The sequence below is a fragment of the Panthera onca genome, chromosome C1, assembly GCF_046562875.1.
Source record: "Panthera onca isolate mPanOnc1 chromosome C1, mPanOnc1 haplotype 2, whole genome shotgun sequence".
Classification (NCBI taxonomy): Eukaryota; Metazoa; Chordata; class Mammalia; order Carnivora; family Felidae; genus Panthera; species Panthera onca.
Window position 1 is genome coordinate 68,277,892 of NC_138346.1, and position 17,099 is coordinate 68,294,990.

General features: G+C 35.3%; 1 long non-coding RNA gene and 1 other non-coding gene across 2 annotated transcripts in view; both read left to right on the forward strand.

The window, feature by feature from the left end:
* The window catches only part of LOC132670811 (uncharacterized), a 185,120-nt gene that overhangs the window by 62,128 nt on the left and 105,893 nt on the right, over window positions 1-17,099 (forward strand). The window lies entirely within an intron of this gene.
* TRNAR-CCU (transfer RNA arginine (anticodon CCU)) lies at window positions 9,604-9,676 on the forward strand. Its single transcript has one exon. It is a non-coding gene; the product is annotated as a tRNA-Arg (tRNA).

Below are 17,099 nucleotides of genomic sequence, written 5' to 3' on the forward strand. Positions count from 1 at the left end.
AAAGATCTAAACAGAAATCTCACTAAAAAAGATATTATGTATGTTCATAAATTGTGACAAATGCACCACTCTGGTGGCCATGTTAATAATGAAGGAGGCTCTGCGTGTGTCGGGCAGGGAGGATATGGGTTATCTTTTTACTTTCTGCTGAGTTTTGCTGTGAACCTAGTTGCTCTAAAAAATAAAGTTGATTTAAAAATAAAGTAAAATAAACTGAAATTGTACCTGAAAAATTTCATTTCCTTAGCTACATAGACTGGGACACAGAAAAAAATATAGAATGGGGAAGTGAAAAAAAAATCAACAGAGAAAAGTAGAAGATATGCAAATGAAATATGCATATGAAAGATGCTTAACATCATTTGTCATTAGGAATTTGAAAATCAAAACAAGGAGATACCATTACCCCCTAATAGTTGAAGTCCAAAGTTTACAACCAAATGCTGATGGCTCGTGGAACAATAATAATCTTTGTCCATTGATGGTGAAAATGCAAAATAGTACAACCACTTTGGAACACATTTTGGCAGTTTCTTACAAAGCTAAATATAGTTTTATCAGGTAATTCAGAAATTATGCTCCTAAGTGTTTACCTGAGTTGAAAATTTATGTCTACATGAAAACCTGATTAACAATATTTACAGTATTGGTAATCATCCCAATGATTGAACTGGAAGAACCAAGATGCCTTTCAAGGGATGAATGGATAAACATACTGTAGTACATACATCGATACAATGACTTATTCCTTGCTGATTTGGATGCCTTTTCTTTCCTTGTGTTGTCTGTACAACCATACAGTAAGTGATAAGAAATGAGTTATCAAGCCACATAAAGACATGGGTGAATTGTAAATGCATATTGATAAGTGAAAGAAAACAGCGTTAAAAGGCTATGGCTATGTACTACATGATTCCAATTATGTGAATTTTTGCAAAAGATAAAACGATACAGATGATTAAAATATTAGTAGTTGGCAGGGTGCTGGAGGCACGGGGCTTGAACTTGTGAAACACAGGGAATATTGTAGGATGGTGAAATGGAAAAACCTGCCATAGAAAATAAATATCAATGAGTCCATACTACATATAAATGATTGAATAAATAAATAAATGGAGAATAGCCAAAATTCCTATACAGAAGAATTTCAGATAATTTATGTACTTACTCTTCCCTCAAGGAAGCGGAGCATAACTCCGCACTTTTTAAATGTGGGCTATGCATCGTGACTTCATTTCAAAGAATAGAATATGAAAAGGGAAAAGAAGCAGACATTTACAGTGGAGAAACCTGACAAATACTACCCCGGCTAGTTAATCAAGATTAATATCAACAGCAATAAATCATGCTGATAGTATGCATTCTTGATATAATGTTACGGAAATGGCATTTTACCTGTGTTCTTTCTCCCTCAAACACAAAATTCCTGTGTAATGATGAAGAGATGATCCGACAAATCCTAATTTAGGGTTGTTCTACAAAATACTTGACCAGTACTTTTCAAAATGTCAAGGTCATCATAAACAAGGAAAGTCTGAGGAAACTAAGAAGACATACCTTCTAAATGTAAGTTAGTAGCCTGGATGGGCTCCTGGAACATAATGTAAAATATAAGGAATTAAACTTTAGTTAATAATGTATCAATATTAGTTCATTAATTATAGCAAATGTTTCATACTAATGTACTATGTTAATAGTAGGGAAAATAGGGTATGGGTTGTATGGGAACTCTGTGTGCCACTTTTGCAATTTTTCTGTAAATCTTCAACAGTTCTCAGATAATACATTTATATGTCAAAAAAGAATACGAGAGACTTTCACTTAGTAAATCTTTATTGAGCCAATGATTAGTGGCTGCCTAGTAGGCTGAGCTGACAGGTATTCTGAGATCCAGTTGAAGATCAGCAGTGTCTCTACAGATTAAAGCTGTTTGTTAACATTTTTGGTGGGATGTGAGGTGCCAGAGGGCAGGATTAGGAGGAAAATGCCATGAATTTACATCTGATAATAAAATCCCCTCGATTCATACTCGAAGTAATTGAGGCCCATAAGAGCTGTAGGTACCAAAACTAAGAGAATTCCTAATATTGGTCAGATGTATTACAATTGCAGTTTTTGACCTAGGTTGTACTCTTACCCCAGCTTACTGGCTGAGTCACCTTGCACAAGTTCCCTCGAAGTGTTGGCCGTTGTTTTTTATATTGATAATATGCTGGGCACTGAGTTCTGGGCACTGTTCTAAACACTTTATTATGTATTGACTCATTTTATGCATACACACATGCACACACACCCAGACACACGGAACATTTATGAGGCCAGCTCTACTATTTTCCCGTTTTACAAACAGGTTGCCCCAAGTGGGCAAATATCAGAGCCAGTAGTCAAACTTTAGTAGTCTAGGGCCAGTGTCTACATCCATAAGATGTAACCTGTGGTTATCAAAAAATACAAGAAATAAAAAGTGTTGGTGAGGATGTGGAGAAAAGGGAACTCTTATGTACTGTTATGTACTGTTAGTAGGAATGTAAATTGGTTTAGCCACTATGGAAAAAAGTAGGGAAGTTCTTCAAAAAATTATGAAATAGAACTACCATATGATCCAGCTATCCCACTTCTGGGTATTTATCCAAAGGAAATGAAAAGAAGATATCAAAAAGTTATCTGTACTCTACTGTTCACTGCAGCATTATTCACAATAGCTAAAATATGGAAATAGCCTAAATGTCCATTAATATATAAATGAATACAGAAGATGTGAGATATCGATATTTACTGGCATTTTACCACTATGCTCCATACTTACCACCAAGTCTTCATGAAAGTGTCAGCCTGAGACCTCTTATTATGCAGTTTTAGCTTAGTTTTAAAGATTTATGTGTTGAACTAGACTTTAAAAAGGATATGCTATGATAATATTTATAATAATTATGATAATAAAACATTTAATCTTCATTGAATATTGGTGGCACAGCTGGCATTGGGTTAAATATTTGCATTTATTAAGATGAGATTGTTATCTCACCCATTTATATATTTTTTAATTGAGAGAATCAGGGCACACAGTGACTAAAAGAATGTGCCCAAACTCATGCTGCTAATATGTCTGACAGCAACAACTTAAACCAACGTGTGCTTAATCATAGGCCATGCTCTTAACTACTATTGTACAGCAAGATGCCTTTTCCCCAGTCTCCAACTGAATTATAAATTACACATGCAGGTTTGCTTATTTAAGATATAACACAGATGAAATTGTTAGCATAAAGTGCGATTTCCTGATTTGAGCCTTCTAGGTTCTCTGCAATTATTTCAGAGAAAGCTTGTTACTCTGCCTTCATCTTCTTTTTGCTATTTTGGAATTCATTGCTCTGGATAGTGTTAAAAATTACCCCAGTAATAAGAGTTTGGAGTTGCTATGCATATTGTATTTAAATATTAACTTAAATGTGCAAAATGTGTACTGTTTACAAAACGTATGCATGCCAACATTTTTTATATTATCACAGAAAATAAACAAAGGTACTTAAGCAGTCTCTATTTTATGTTGGGGTTCGCCTTTCGGCGTTCAATAATACTGTTTGCTTCTTTTGAAATGATTTACTTATCAATCTATTATGAAACAGAAGCCGTTATCATTGTTTCCAGTTGCAATATTATTGGATACTCATGTTTACTTTCTGAGGCATTTTACTCAGAATAGAAATACAAAACATTAGTGCAGGCTTTGTTAAATTTGCCACTTCTCTGATACATGGAAAGTACTTGAGTTGAGGACAGCATTTCAATGGTACTGAAAAACCTCAGAGACTCTTCAAGCAAATAAAGACTTTTTGTCATTCTCATCTGTATTAGACTAGCAAATTGAATCAAAACTCTTTGACAGTGCTAAATTTTCAGATTTACCCCTAAGACTACCTTTGCCTTCCCAGCTAGGGCAACTTTGTATTTATGGGTCAAATGTATTTATTTATTTTTTTAACACAAAAGGTATGTATTTGCATTTATATATATATAAAATGGTAAGCATAGATGTCTTTAATCTATAGCATACACAGTATATATGTCTTTATGTTATTATCAGAACTAAAATCCCAGTGAATAGAGTTGAAGAAGAGAACAGAAACATTATGCCCCAGTGACCAAATCAATTAGCCATACATGTATGAACAACAACAACAACAACAAATTCTGTTTTACAGGGGTATTTGATACTTGTGTGGGAACTGTTTAATTTTTTGACATTTTATCAATTTGTATTTGGTTTTGAATTTTTTTCCTTCACATATAAAAACCTCCTTCATTGTGCCCCTTCAGTTAAAACATGCCATAATAATAGTCCAGGCTTATCATTTTTCCTCTTCTACTCTCCATTATTGCTAGCAGCACGACAGCTCTCCTATCACCCAGGGTTACAACCTTGAGTCCATCTTTGATTATCTCTCTTTCTACCTTGTGTCTAGGACCTTTCTATGTCCTGCCATTTCTTTCTTTTATAATGTTTGAAAAGCTAGTTTCTTCTTTTTTGGTTTCCACCACCAAGACCCCAATCTACTTTCTTTTATTTTCTTTTATTTCTGCTCCAACTATTGCAATCTTCCACATTCTTGCCTCCATATCTTTCTTCTTCCATCTCAACTACTAGGTTGCTATAAAGTCCATGTATCTATTGGCACGTCTAAACCAGAGGAAAGAAAATGGCTTAACTTCAAAATGAATGTATTGAAAAGCAGAAGCCACTGTTTGTTAAAGGTACAAACGATTATCAACATTTCAAAAAGTGCATCCCATGGAACTTTTAGTCTTTTAAGATCTTACACACGCGCGCGCACACACACACACACACACACACACACACCTGTGCTCAAATAATCTTGGGAAATGCTGCATACAATATCTTCTCTTAAAGAGTCAAACTCACACCAGCTTACTCAAAGTTGTGGGAAGTCCTGTGGGAACATGAATCTTTTTTTGTTTGTTTGTTTGCATTTTAAGACAATATTTCCTAAATTTGTTTGACAATATAATCATTCTTACACTTTTTTTTTTTGCTATAACAAGAAAGGCACATTTTGGGAAATGTCTATTCTATTCTATCACCTTCATCTATTTACATTTTCTCTTAAAAAGAAGAGCAAAGCCTGGGATTGCCTTAATTTAAAAAAAGGTAGAGACTTCACCAAACCACAACCACCATGCCAGAAACCAAAAGAAAGCCTGATGTACCAGGAACAGCTTTGTTAGTGACTTAATTTTCCTTATTGGGAGATTTATACAGATGATTTACACCCTAGTGGCTAATTTGGAAGCATTTTCACTGCTGTCTTCATGGAAATCTTTCTCAATTGTGTCAAATCAAGAAATAATATTTCTTATCTCCAGGCTTCACTGTCAAGCTTTCTTACATCTTCCTGCAGTCTACATGAAAAAAAATGAAGCAATGAACAACAAAAAAGTCTTTCTATACCAAAAGCTTAATGTCTTGTTATCTTTTAATGTAAATTCATGTCAGTCTGGGACAGTGTTTACTCTGCACTCTACAGCTCACTGTTTGCTGTATAAGCTTAATGAATTTGCCACTGATCAATCAGAGTATCACAAACTCTTTATGGAGCTTACTGTGTGGGAAGTGTAGCTCTCAGCCACATTATCTGACAAAAGTGTCTATATAAGCAGTCATCCTGAAGTGCTGATTCTGTTATTTGATTTGGGATTAAACAGTCTGTTGCAAGCCATCTGCTTTCCTATGCATGCGTCCTTGAGAGGTTAGATTTCTACTGATATTGCCCCATAACTTTAACTGGTATTTGAAAGATCAGAATTAGGTTAGACATATGCCACTGAAATTGCTGGCCTTATCCTACAGGACTGTCCAGACTTTGACATGGGGGCCCAAAACAGGAACAAGTTTGCTTTCCTCACATTGTTGCTGATTCAGAATTCCTGCTGCATTTGGCCAAGTGCCGTGAGACTTGAGAGGACTTGCCTGACAAAGTTTTACAACAGTTCATGCTCCTGACTGTATGAAAGTGTGCACTGGCTGCTCGAGCCATGTCTCCTGATGACTCCCAAAGAACGCACTCCTCTAGCCTGTGCCTGATTACTCTGCAGAAACTCCTGTGGCTTCTGCTATCTCAGCAACTTCTGGAAATACCCTACTGAAAACGTACATATGTAGTAAGTACAAGTCTCTGCCTTCATATTTGAAATAGAAAATGGTTGTGGTTCAATTCTAGGTAACCCAATCAAATAAAAACCTAATTCATTGATAAACTGACTATTCTCAAAGTACTTCTTGTGTGGGCTTCTATGCATAGAAATAAGGATTTTTCTTTGGATGAATATGTGCTGAAGTGGATACTTTTGGGAGTTCCCTGAGGTGTACCCCATTAATATTGCCTTGGCTTGGGATCTGAACCCCACATCTTATCTACTTCAATCAAATGTAAGAGAAGGCCGGAGGGCAAAAGGTGAAGGAAGAAGACAATGTGGGCGGTGAAAATAACTGGTTATTTACTTAGTTATTCATTAATTTTACTGTTTTATTTCTCTATGTTCCCCCTCTACTGATTTCCCTCCATAACTAGCAGGAACTGAAAAAAATGGAAATAGAGAATACAGTCTAACAAAAATATATGAATGGATGAAACTATGAACCAATGAGTATTTGAGCACAAATCTGATGACTGGTGCTATACTAGGCACTGACATAAAAGGGTGACCAATCTGAGTATGATCTGAGATTGAGGCCAATGCCCCCAGGTACATAGGGAATTATAGCGTGGGAAAATGCTGTGATTAGGAAGTACAGTATTTGATGGAAACTCACAGGAAAGATCCTTAATTCCTTCTAGGAAATTCTGTAAAATTTAGATGGCTTTTAAGTAAAAGAATGGGAAAAACATTGTAAGGGGAAGATGAAATATTTGTAGTAACCATGACCTTCATTATAGGATTAAGTCTATAAAAGAAGCATTTTGCTGAACAGCCTTTCTGCAGCTTTCAAAAAACTGCGGTTGTACATATGGCTAAATTGCTCAATGATTTAGGTATGAATAACCATGAGATAAAGTTAATTTGAGTTTAATTTTAAGAGAAAAAATACTTGTTTCTGTAGATTTTCAGTCTTCCTGTGTTCCTAAAACAGAATCTATTCAACAATGTCCATTTTCCAAGTTGTATCAGTGGCTAAAAATTTTTAAATTTGTTGCCTAATCAAAGCAATAGTTTTAATTTTAGTGCCTGAATGCCCTTACTTCTTGTTTTTTAGCATTTTTAAAAAATGTTTGCTTATTTTTGAGAAAGAGAAAGAGAGCATGACCATGGGAGGGGCAGAGAGAGAGAGGGAGGCACAGAATCTGAAGCAGGCTCCAGGCTATGAGCTGTTAGCACAGAGCCCAACACGGGGCTTGAACCCATGAACCATGAAATCATGATTTAAGCCAGATGCTTAAACAACTGAGCCACCCAGGTACCCCTCTTTTTAAAATTTTTAAAATATGTTTACGTATTTTTGAGAGAGAGAGAGAGAGAAAGTGTGTGAGTAGGCGAGGGTCAGAGAGAGAGAGGGGGCAGAGAATCCAAAGCAGGCTCTGCATTGACAGCAGAGAGCCCAATGAGGGGTTCACTCATGAACCACGAGATCATGACCTGAGCCAAAGTTGGATGCTCAACCAACTAAACCACACTGGCACCCCAGAATGCCCTTACTTTTTTTAAGTTGAGCCTGTTTTTTGTTGTTGTCTGTTTGTATTTTTGGTTGAAATATCTAATTGTACATTTATTTGCATCAAGAGAACATATACATTAATGAGAACTATCTGAAATAGCAGTGAGATGGTACAAAATTTAGAAATAGGGCTCATTTATTTTTACTGTCAGCTTTGAATTTATTTTTATATCTATTGCTGTCTCTACTGTATTAGCTGAAAATTGTTCTGTTTTATATGTGTACTTTATTATGAAAACCCATAATACCAAGGAGTCTTTTGTTTATTTATTTATTTAAAAAAATTTAATGTTTATTTATTTTTGAGAGAGAGAGAGTGTGAGCGGGAGAGGGGCAGAGACAGAGAGAGAGATACAGAATCCTAAGCAGGCTCCAGGTTCTGAGCTGTCAGCAGGGGCTCGAACCCACGGACTGTGAGATCATGACCCCAGCCGAAGTCAGATGCCCAACTGACTGAGCCACCCAGGTGCCCCAGGAGTATTTTATTTTTAAAGAAATATTTAATCATAAAATATTTCAGACATTTGAAAAAGTAAACAAAATAATAATCCTTACTTCCATGGACACCTCATTAAAATGTTAAAATTGCTCTTGATTTGCTATATTGGCTTGAGGTGTTCTCATTCCAAAAAATAAATAATGAAGATTTGCAGACATAGATAAAGCCCAACCCTAATTCCTGACTCTTATTCATTACCACATTCAACAAGCTGTCTTCAGTTGGTATGTATTCAATTCCATACTTTTACAACATATGTATGTATTTTCAAACAATATAAAGAATTGTTTGGGGAGTTTGAAAACTGTACCTAAATAGTGCCATATGGTCCTAATGCTTTTGAACTTATTTCTTTAATTTATAGCATTATATTTTGAGATTTATCTATATTGATGCATTGATGTGCTTTGGTGCAGTTATAAAATTCTATTTATTTATTTATTTATTTACTTACTTACTTATTTATTTATTTATTTATTTATTTATTTATGTATTTTATTTATTTATCTATTGTTTACCTACTTCCATACTGATAGGCAATTAGTTTGTTCTGAATTTCATACTTGTACAGATTAAAGAGTGAAAACCTGTTCCATGCTTCCTTAGGAGGGCCTTAAAATTTCACTAGGATGGGTAACAGAGGGTAGAATTATTTTCTTAGGGTGTGTGCACCAACCGATTACTTTTGTATGTTCACATTGCTTTCCAAAGTTATTGTACCAATATAAGCTCCATCAGCACTGTATATGCCTATTTCTCTACCTCCTCACCAGCCCCTTGCCATTACCAGATTTTTAAAAATAAATGCCAATCCAATAGTTGTGCAATTCTTTTTTTTTTTAAATTTTTTTTAACATTTATTTATTTTTGAGACAGAGAGAGTCAGAGCATGAACAGGGGAGGGGCAGAGAGAGAGGGAGACACAGAATCTGAAACAGGCTCCAGGCTCTGAGCTGTCAGCACAGAGCCTGACGCGGGGCTCGAACTCACGGACCGTGAGATCATGACCTGAGCCGAAGTCGGACGCTTAACCAACCAAGCCACCCAGGCGCCCCTAGTTGTGCAATTCTATTTCAGAGTGGGGTTTCATCCACACTTCTCTGATTACTATTGAAACTACTTGACTTTTGCTTGTTGGCCATTTGAATTACATCTTTAATATGTTACCTGTTCATGTGCTTTGTTCATTTTCCCATTAGGATATTTGTTTCTTTCTGATTTGTAGGACTTCTATATATTGTCTATTATATATATTGTAATAATGTCTTCTAGTCTGTCGCTTGGTTTTTAATGTGGTCATGGTGTACTTTTCCACACAAAAGTATTTGGTAGATATTCTAATTGAAAAAATACATTACAAACACAAAATAGGGGCACCTGGCTGGCTCAGTTGGAAGAGCATGTGACTCCTGATCTTGGGGTTGTGAGTTCAAGCCTCACATTGGGTATAGAGATTACTTAAAAATAAATAAATAAACTTAAAAAATACAACCAATTACATGTTGTTTAAAAGGCCCAAAATTAAAATCTAAGGTTAAAAAAGGTGGGAAATAAAGTATGGAAAAAGAAGTATTAAATAACACTAAACTAAGATGCTAGTATAGCTATATTAATATGAGATAATGCAAACTTTAAGACAGGAAATATTACTCAAGATAAAAAAAAAACATTTGAGGAGTGCCTGGGTGGCTCAGTCAGTCAAGTGTCCGATTCTTGATTTCAGCTCAGGTCATGATCTCATGGTTCGTGGAATTGAGTCCCGCATCAGGCTTTGTGCTATTAGTCAGGAGCCTGCTTAGGATTCTCTCTCCCTCTCTCTCAGCCTCTCCCCTGCTCGTGCACTCTCTCTCTTTCCAAAAAAAATAATAATGATAAAAAGATCAATAAAACAACGTGATATACATTTTTATAATGCATGGGCCTAACAAAAAAAATCTTAAAATATATAAAACAAAAATACATAGAAATAAAAGGAAAAAAAAGCAAATCCATATTTAGAGTGGGAGAATTTAATACACCGCTGGGCTGAAATTTATCATGGACACTACTGCCTCCCCATCTAGAGCATGGGTAGAAAAGTGATTTTTCTTATTCAGTGAATAGAATTTTCCCTCTGGTTCTTTTGTAAATAGTATATCCTTTTAGGGATCCTGGATTAATGCAGAAATCTCAATTCCTTTTGCCCCCTTTCTTCTTTTGTCCCTGTCTTACCTCCCTGTGGGGATATTAAATCTCAACCCCTCAGTTTTTATTGGATCTATTTAACCATTCCCTGCTCCCTTCTCCCATCTTCAAAGCAGTAGCAGCAATAGCTCACATTTTCGTGATTCTGGATTTCATTTCGAGCATCTGAGGATTTCATTCTCATTTTTGTAAGCTCAGTTATCAATTACTTTTTATTCTGCTTACCCAGCATTTGTATATGTAACAAGTGGATGATGGGTACTAATGTTGTTCACCAAATACTTACAAATTTTCCCTTTTTAAGGCACAAAGTAGGGTAATCTTGGCTGAATGCTCTGAGATTGAGTGAAGTCAAGAGACAAGTTCTGAACAGTGAGTTCTGAGAAGAGGTGATATATGTTGCTTTTAGGAAGAAGCATTGAAATTGCTAGTAGGTGAACCGCTAGAGTTCTTTATTCTATCTGGCAGATCAATTAGCTATTTTCAAGATGGCAGCCTCTCTGTCAACCTGGGTCTCTTATTAAAGACAGGAGTAAAGACTCCCTGCTAACTTGAGAGGGACATGCAACATGATTAGGAAATACATCTTGTTATTATAAGTCACTAAAATTTTGGAATTTTTATTTGCTTGTTATGGCATAATTTATTTTACTTGTGTATTTTATAATATGAAATTTATTGTCAAATTGGTTTCCATACAACATCCAATGCTCATCCCAACAGGTGCCCTCCTCAATGCCCATCACCCACTTTCCCCTCCCTCCCACCCCCCCATCAACCCTCAGTTTATTCTCAGTTTTTAAGCATCTCTTATGGTTTGCCTCCCTCCCTCTCTAACTTTTTTTTCCCCCTTTCCCTCCCCCATGGTCTTCTGTTAAGTTTCTCAGGATCCACCTAAGAGTGAAAACATATGGTATCTGTCTTTCTCTGTATATCATGGCACAATTTAGCTTCCTCTGTCTGTGGTAGGCAGAATAATGACTCCACCAAAATGTCCACTCCCTAAACACTGGAATCTGTGATTATATTAGGTTAAATGGTGAGTGGAAATTAAGGTTCAGTTGGAATTAAGGTACTACTCAGTCGACCTTAAGATAGGCAGATTATCCTGGTTTATAAGGTTACAATGTAGTCATGGGGCCTTAAAAATTAAAGAGGGAAGCAGTGAAGATCAGAGGAAAATGTAATGACAGAAGCAGGGTCAGAGAGATGCTATGCTGCTGGCTGTGGAGATGCAGGAAGGAGGCCAAGGGCTGAGGAAAGTCTCTAGAAAGTAGAAAAAGCAAGAGAATGGTTTTCCCCCTTGAGCTTCGAGGAGGAATGTTCTGGCAATACCTCGATTTTAGCCCAGTGATACCAGTGTGAGGCTTCTAACCTACAGAACTGTAATTTGTGCTACTTTTGGCTATCATGTTTATGATAATTTGTTACAGCAGCTATTGAAGACTAATACAGTGGCTCATAAATGTAATTATTGAGTATTGTCCTTAGACACAGGCAAGTGGGGTATTCTTTAGTGGAATCGAAATATCATGGACACACACAAAAACTTTTTTCATGAATATCTGAGTGGCTCTGTCATTTGAAATTTGGAGTCAAACCTTGCACAATGCATCTGTAATTTTAAGTGACTTCACTTTGACCATTAAATTGGTCAGCTAGAATTTCAAAGAATTTTATTTAAAACATATTTAATACATTTTTAGAAAATTTTCCAAATATGATTTAGAAGTTTAGTTTTATGTATATAATTAAGAAATAAAATTATAAAGTAAATAATCGTTTAGACTTTTACCTTTTATTTTAAATACTTTGTACATTTGAGAAGAAAAATAATGACTTTTGAAAACAAATAAAAATAATATATACTTTATAGTTTTTGACAAAAATGGATTCAAATTCTGTACATTTTAATATCATTACATTTTATTTTAATTCTTTAAATCATTACTGTAACTAGAACACAAATTATGTATCTTATTAATAACCATGTAATTGGTAATTTTGAAGAAATGAAGGCAAGGAAAAGTAAATTTGATGGTATAAACATATAAAACTTCGTGAGTTATATATGTAATCATTTTATTACTCATGAAAACATTATTTCCTACTGGAAATCCAGAGAAAATTAATAATAGTTTAATTATGTCATCTTTCGTATTTTACTCACTTTCAGTGATGCAAAAATCATTGTTTTATATATTTTTAAATATGCTTGTCATTTTGGCGATACATTTGTCAAAGCAGAAGGAAAGATGGTATTTTAGCTAACAGTTTTGTTCACTCAATATATAACTTTTAAATATTTGGATATATGGTTTGTGGAACTACATTTTTACTTCTGTTCCAGGCTTACAAATATTAGAGATGATCCTGAAACCATGCTACTTTTAGAGGTAATGTGTAAATAGATGAAAAATTATGATATAGTTGTGCACTTTTGAACAGCTTTATTGAGATACAATGTACATATCGTACAATTCACCAACTTAAAGTGTGCAGCTTAATGTTTAGTATATTCTCAGGGTTGTGCAATCACCAGAATCCAATTTTAGAACATTTTTTTTCTCCTGAAAAACATACCTGTACACATTAACAGTTACTTTCCACCCGCTTCTTCTGACAAAACGAGGCAAACACTAATACATTTTCTGTCTATTGTGAACATTTCATATAAATGGAATCATATCATATGTGACCTTTTGTGATTGGCTTCTTTCTGTCAGTATAATATTTTGAAAGTTAGTCCCTATGATAGCATGTATTTGAATTACATTCCTTTTTATCGTGAAATGATAATCCTTTGTGTGGACATAGCATAGTTTATTTATCTATTCATTAGTTGGTGACATTTGGGTAGTCCCCCATTTTGATTACTGTCAGCATTATGAACATTTATGCAAATGATTTTGTGTGGACACCTGTTTTTATTCCGGGGAGAGTATATACCTACAAGTGCAACTGCTGGGTCGTATGGTAACTCTAATGTTCCACATTTTGAGGAACTGCTAAAGTTTTCCGAAATGATTTTACCATTTTATGTATTCTATCAGCAGTATATGAGGTTTCCAATTTCTCCTTATCTTTGCCAACTCTTGCTATGAGTTCATCTTTTTTATTATAGTGACTCCAATAGGTGTGGAATGGTATCTTTTTGTGGTTTTGATTTGCATTTCCCTGCTGACATACTGAATGTTTCTTCATGTGCCTACTGGTCATTTTTATATCATCTTTGGATAAATGTTTGTCCAGAACTTTTGACCGTTTAAAAAAATTGGGTTATCTTAGGTTCTAAGAATTATCAATTTATTTTATCTACAAGTCTTTTATCAGATATATGATTTTAAAGTGTTTTTTGTCATTTTGTAGTTTGTCTATTTATTTTCACGATGGTCCTTTTTGAAGCAAAAATATGCTTAATTTTGACAAGATCAATTTATCTACTTTTTCTGTTGTTGTTTGTATTTTTGGCTACTATCTGAGACCCATTGCTTACCACCAAGGACATCAGTAGTGAATCCTATGTTTTCTTCTAAAAGTTTATATCTCTGGCTCTTACATGTATGTCTATGATACATTTGGAGTTAACTTTTCCATATGGTGTGAGATAGGGTCCAACTCTTCTTTTCAAGGTGGATATCTAGTTGTTTCAGCACCATTTATTGAAAAGACTGTTTTCTCCCCTTTGAGTTTTCTTACCATCTTTGTTGAAAAGCAAATGACCATAAGTGACAGTGTTTCTTTCTGGATTCTCAGATCTATCCCGTTGATGTATATGTCTATCCTTACACCAGCACTGCACAGTTTTGATTGCTGCAGCTTCACACTATGTTTTAAAATCAACTAGTGTAAGTGCCCCAACTTTGTTATTCTTTTCAACATTGTTTTGGCCATTCTTTGGTCTTTGCATTACTATATCAATTTTAAGATTATCTTTTCAAATTCTGTAAAAAATTCACCTAGGAGTTTGTTAGGATCATGTTAAATCTATGGATCAATTTGGGGAACACTACTTACTATCCAAACAATTTTAAGTCTTCCAACCCATGATAAGAGAGTGTCTCTCTAACTATGTAGAGCTTTACTTTCTTTCAGCAATTTTTTTTGTAATTTTCAGCATACAAGCCTTGCAATTCTATTGTTCAATGTGTTATTAAACTATAGTTCTTTTTAAAAAATACTTAATTATTTTTTTTTGAGAGAGAGAAAGTATGTGTGTGTGTGTGTGTGTGTGTGTGTGTGTGTGTGTGTATGTGTGAGTGGGAAGGAGGGGCAGAGAGAGAGGAAGGCAGAGGATCTGAAGCTGGCTCAGCGCTGACAGCAGAGAGCCCGATGCAGGGCTTGAACTCACGAACCATGAAATCATGACTTGAGCCGATGTCGGATGCTTAGCAGAAGGAGCCACCCAGGAGCCCTAAGCTATTATTCTTTTTGGTACTATTGTGAATTACATATTTAATTTCATATTTGTATTACTCATTGTTAATATTTAGAAGTTCGGTTGATTTTTTTTGTTTTGATATTATATCTTGAAACTTTGCTCCATGAACTTATTAACTCTGTTTTATAGTGGATACCTTAGAATTGTCTAAATATGAGATTATGTTATCTGATGCCACTTGCTTTCAGCTAGAAAAACTTCCTTCAGTGTTTCTCATAAGGCAGATTAGCTAGTAATAAATATTGTTAGTTTTTAATTTTCTGGGAATATTTTTATTTCACTTTTATTGTTAAAAGGTAGTTTTGGTGAATATAAGAATCTTGTTTGACATTAACTTAATTGCTGAATATAAGAATCTTGTTTGACATTAACTTTAAGCACTTCGTATATGTTATTAATTTATGGCTTCGTTGTTTCTGAGTAGAAGTTATTTCTTAACCTTACTGAGGTTCCCTGTACTTAAGTCATTTTTTTCTTACTGCTTTCAAGGTCTTCCCATTTTCTTCTTCCAACACTTTGGGAATGGTGTGTCTGCGTGTGTATCTGTAAATGTTTATTCTGTTCGGATTTGTTGAGCTTATTGGATGTGTAGATAAATATTTCATTAAATTTGGGAAGTTTTCAGCCATTATTTCTTCAAGTATTTTCTTCTGTTCACTTTTCTCCTTTCTGGTGTCCCATCACATGTTTGTTTGGGAAAGTGTGCAACATTTTCTGAGGTCCTGTTTATTTTTATTTGTTATTCTCTTCTCTCTTCTTCAGATCTTACAATCTCTATTAATCTATCTTCAGCTTTTCAAATTCCTTTTTTAGCCAGGTCATGTCTTCCAGTGAGGCCTGTAGTAAATTTTTAATTTTGTTTATTATACTCTCAATTTTACGATTTCCAATCAGATCTTTTTTTTTTTTTAACATTTACCTCTTTATTGATAAGCTCTATTTGCTGAGACATTGTACTTTCTTTGACTTTTATTAAGTTGGTTTTATTTAGTCTTTTGAACATATGTATAATAGCTGCTTTGAAGTTTTTGTCTAACATGTCTGTTATCTGGGCCCCTTCGGTTGCTCTGTGCATATATCATGCTTTCTTGTTTGTATGGATGTCTCACAATTTTTGCTGTTGTTTTTAAAACTGGCTATGTCAGATAATATATTGTAGAAACTCTGGATATTGATCTCCCACCCAGAGGTTATTATTACTATTATTTGCTTGGCCATTTGCTCATTTGTTTAGTAGCTTGGCTGATCTAATTTTACAGTGTATTTTTCCTGCTGGTACAGCCTCTGATGTCTCTACTCATATTTTTTCCTTGTTTTTCTTTTTCTATAGTGTGCAGTGTCTGATGTTCCCGCTCATCCTTCCCATCCCACTTACTTACCTTTTATCCTGGGTACCTATGGGGTCTTTCCTGGGTTGCTATAAGTCACTTATTGATCAAAATCGTGTTTTCTTCCTGTTAGCCAGTTAGATATTCACTGCTTACTATTCATGTGTATGTGGCTTAAAGGCTGCTATCACCACAGTTCAGGAAGCTTAGGTTCTTTATGTCCCATGTTCATCATGCAACTAATAGCATGGAGGTTTCCTCTCTTATTTCTTCTGAGAGTATATAGCCTTGGGCATGTACACAGTCTTCCAGGATGCTAGGGATGTGTGTGATTTTATTTTTAATACCAATTTTCCAGGCATCTCTCTGGGTCAAAGTAGCTTATTGTTCAGTCAGTGTTGGTCAGAGGTTATGCTTAAGCCCCTTTGTGTCAGTGAGACTTCTGCTGTCCCTGTGTGTATGTATATATGTGTGTGTGTGTATGTGTGTGTGCACCTGACAGCTTGGGAAGTGCCTTTAGGCCTGCCCCGCGTCCCTCTCTGATTGCTTATGAGTGTGTCCACCCTAGTGCATGGGCATGACCTTCCCAGCCTCTCAGAGATGACTGTGATATCAGGAAAATTCTCGGCTTTCTCTATTTCTAGTTTTCACTAGTAAACACCTGCCTGCTCTGTCTCTTAGCTTGTGTCATGGAGTTACCAGTCTGCTCTTAACTGCTCTCCAGAAAGATCTCCATTGTTTTCAACAATGCCTTTAGACATAAGGTTCTCTACTGTATTTTGTATAAAGTTAGCGTCTTGAGGCAGACCTGCCGAACTCTTTTTTCTCATGGCCTGTCTTACCCTTAGGCAGAGGCCCCACTGCATCAGAACTGGATATCAGAACTCATTTTTTTCTCGAGTGATACTCCAGCTTTCC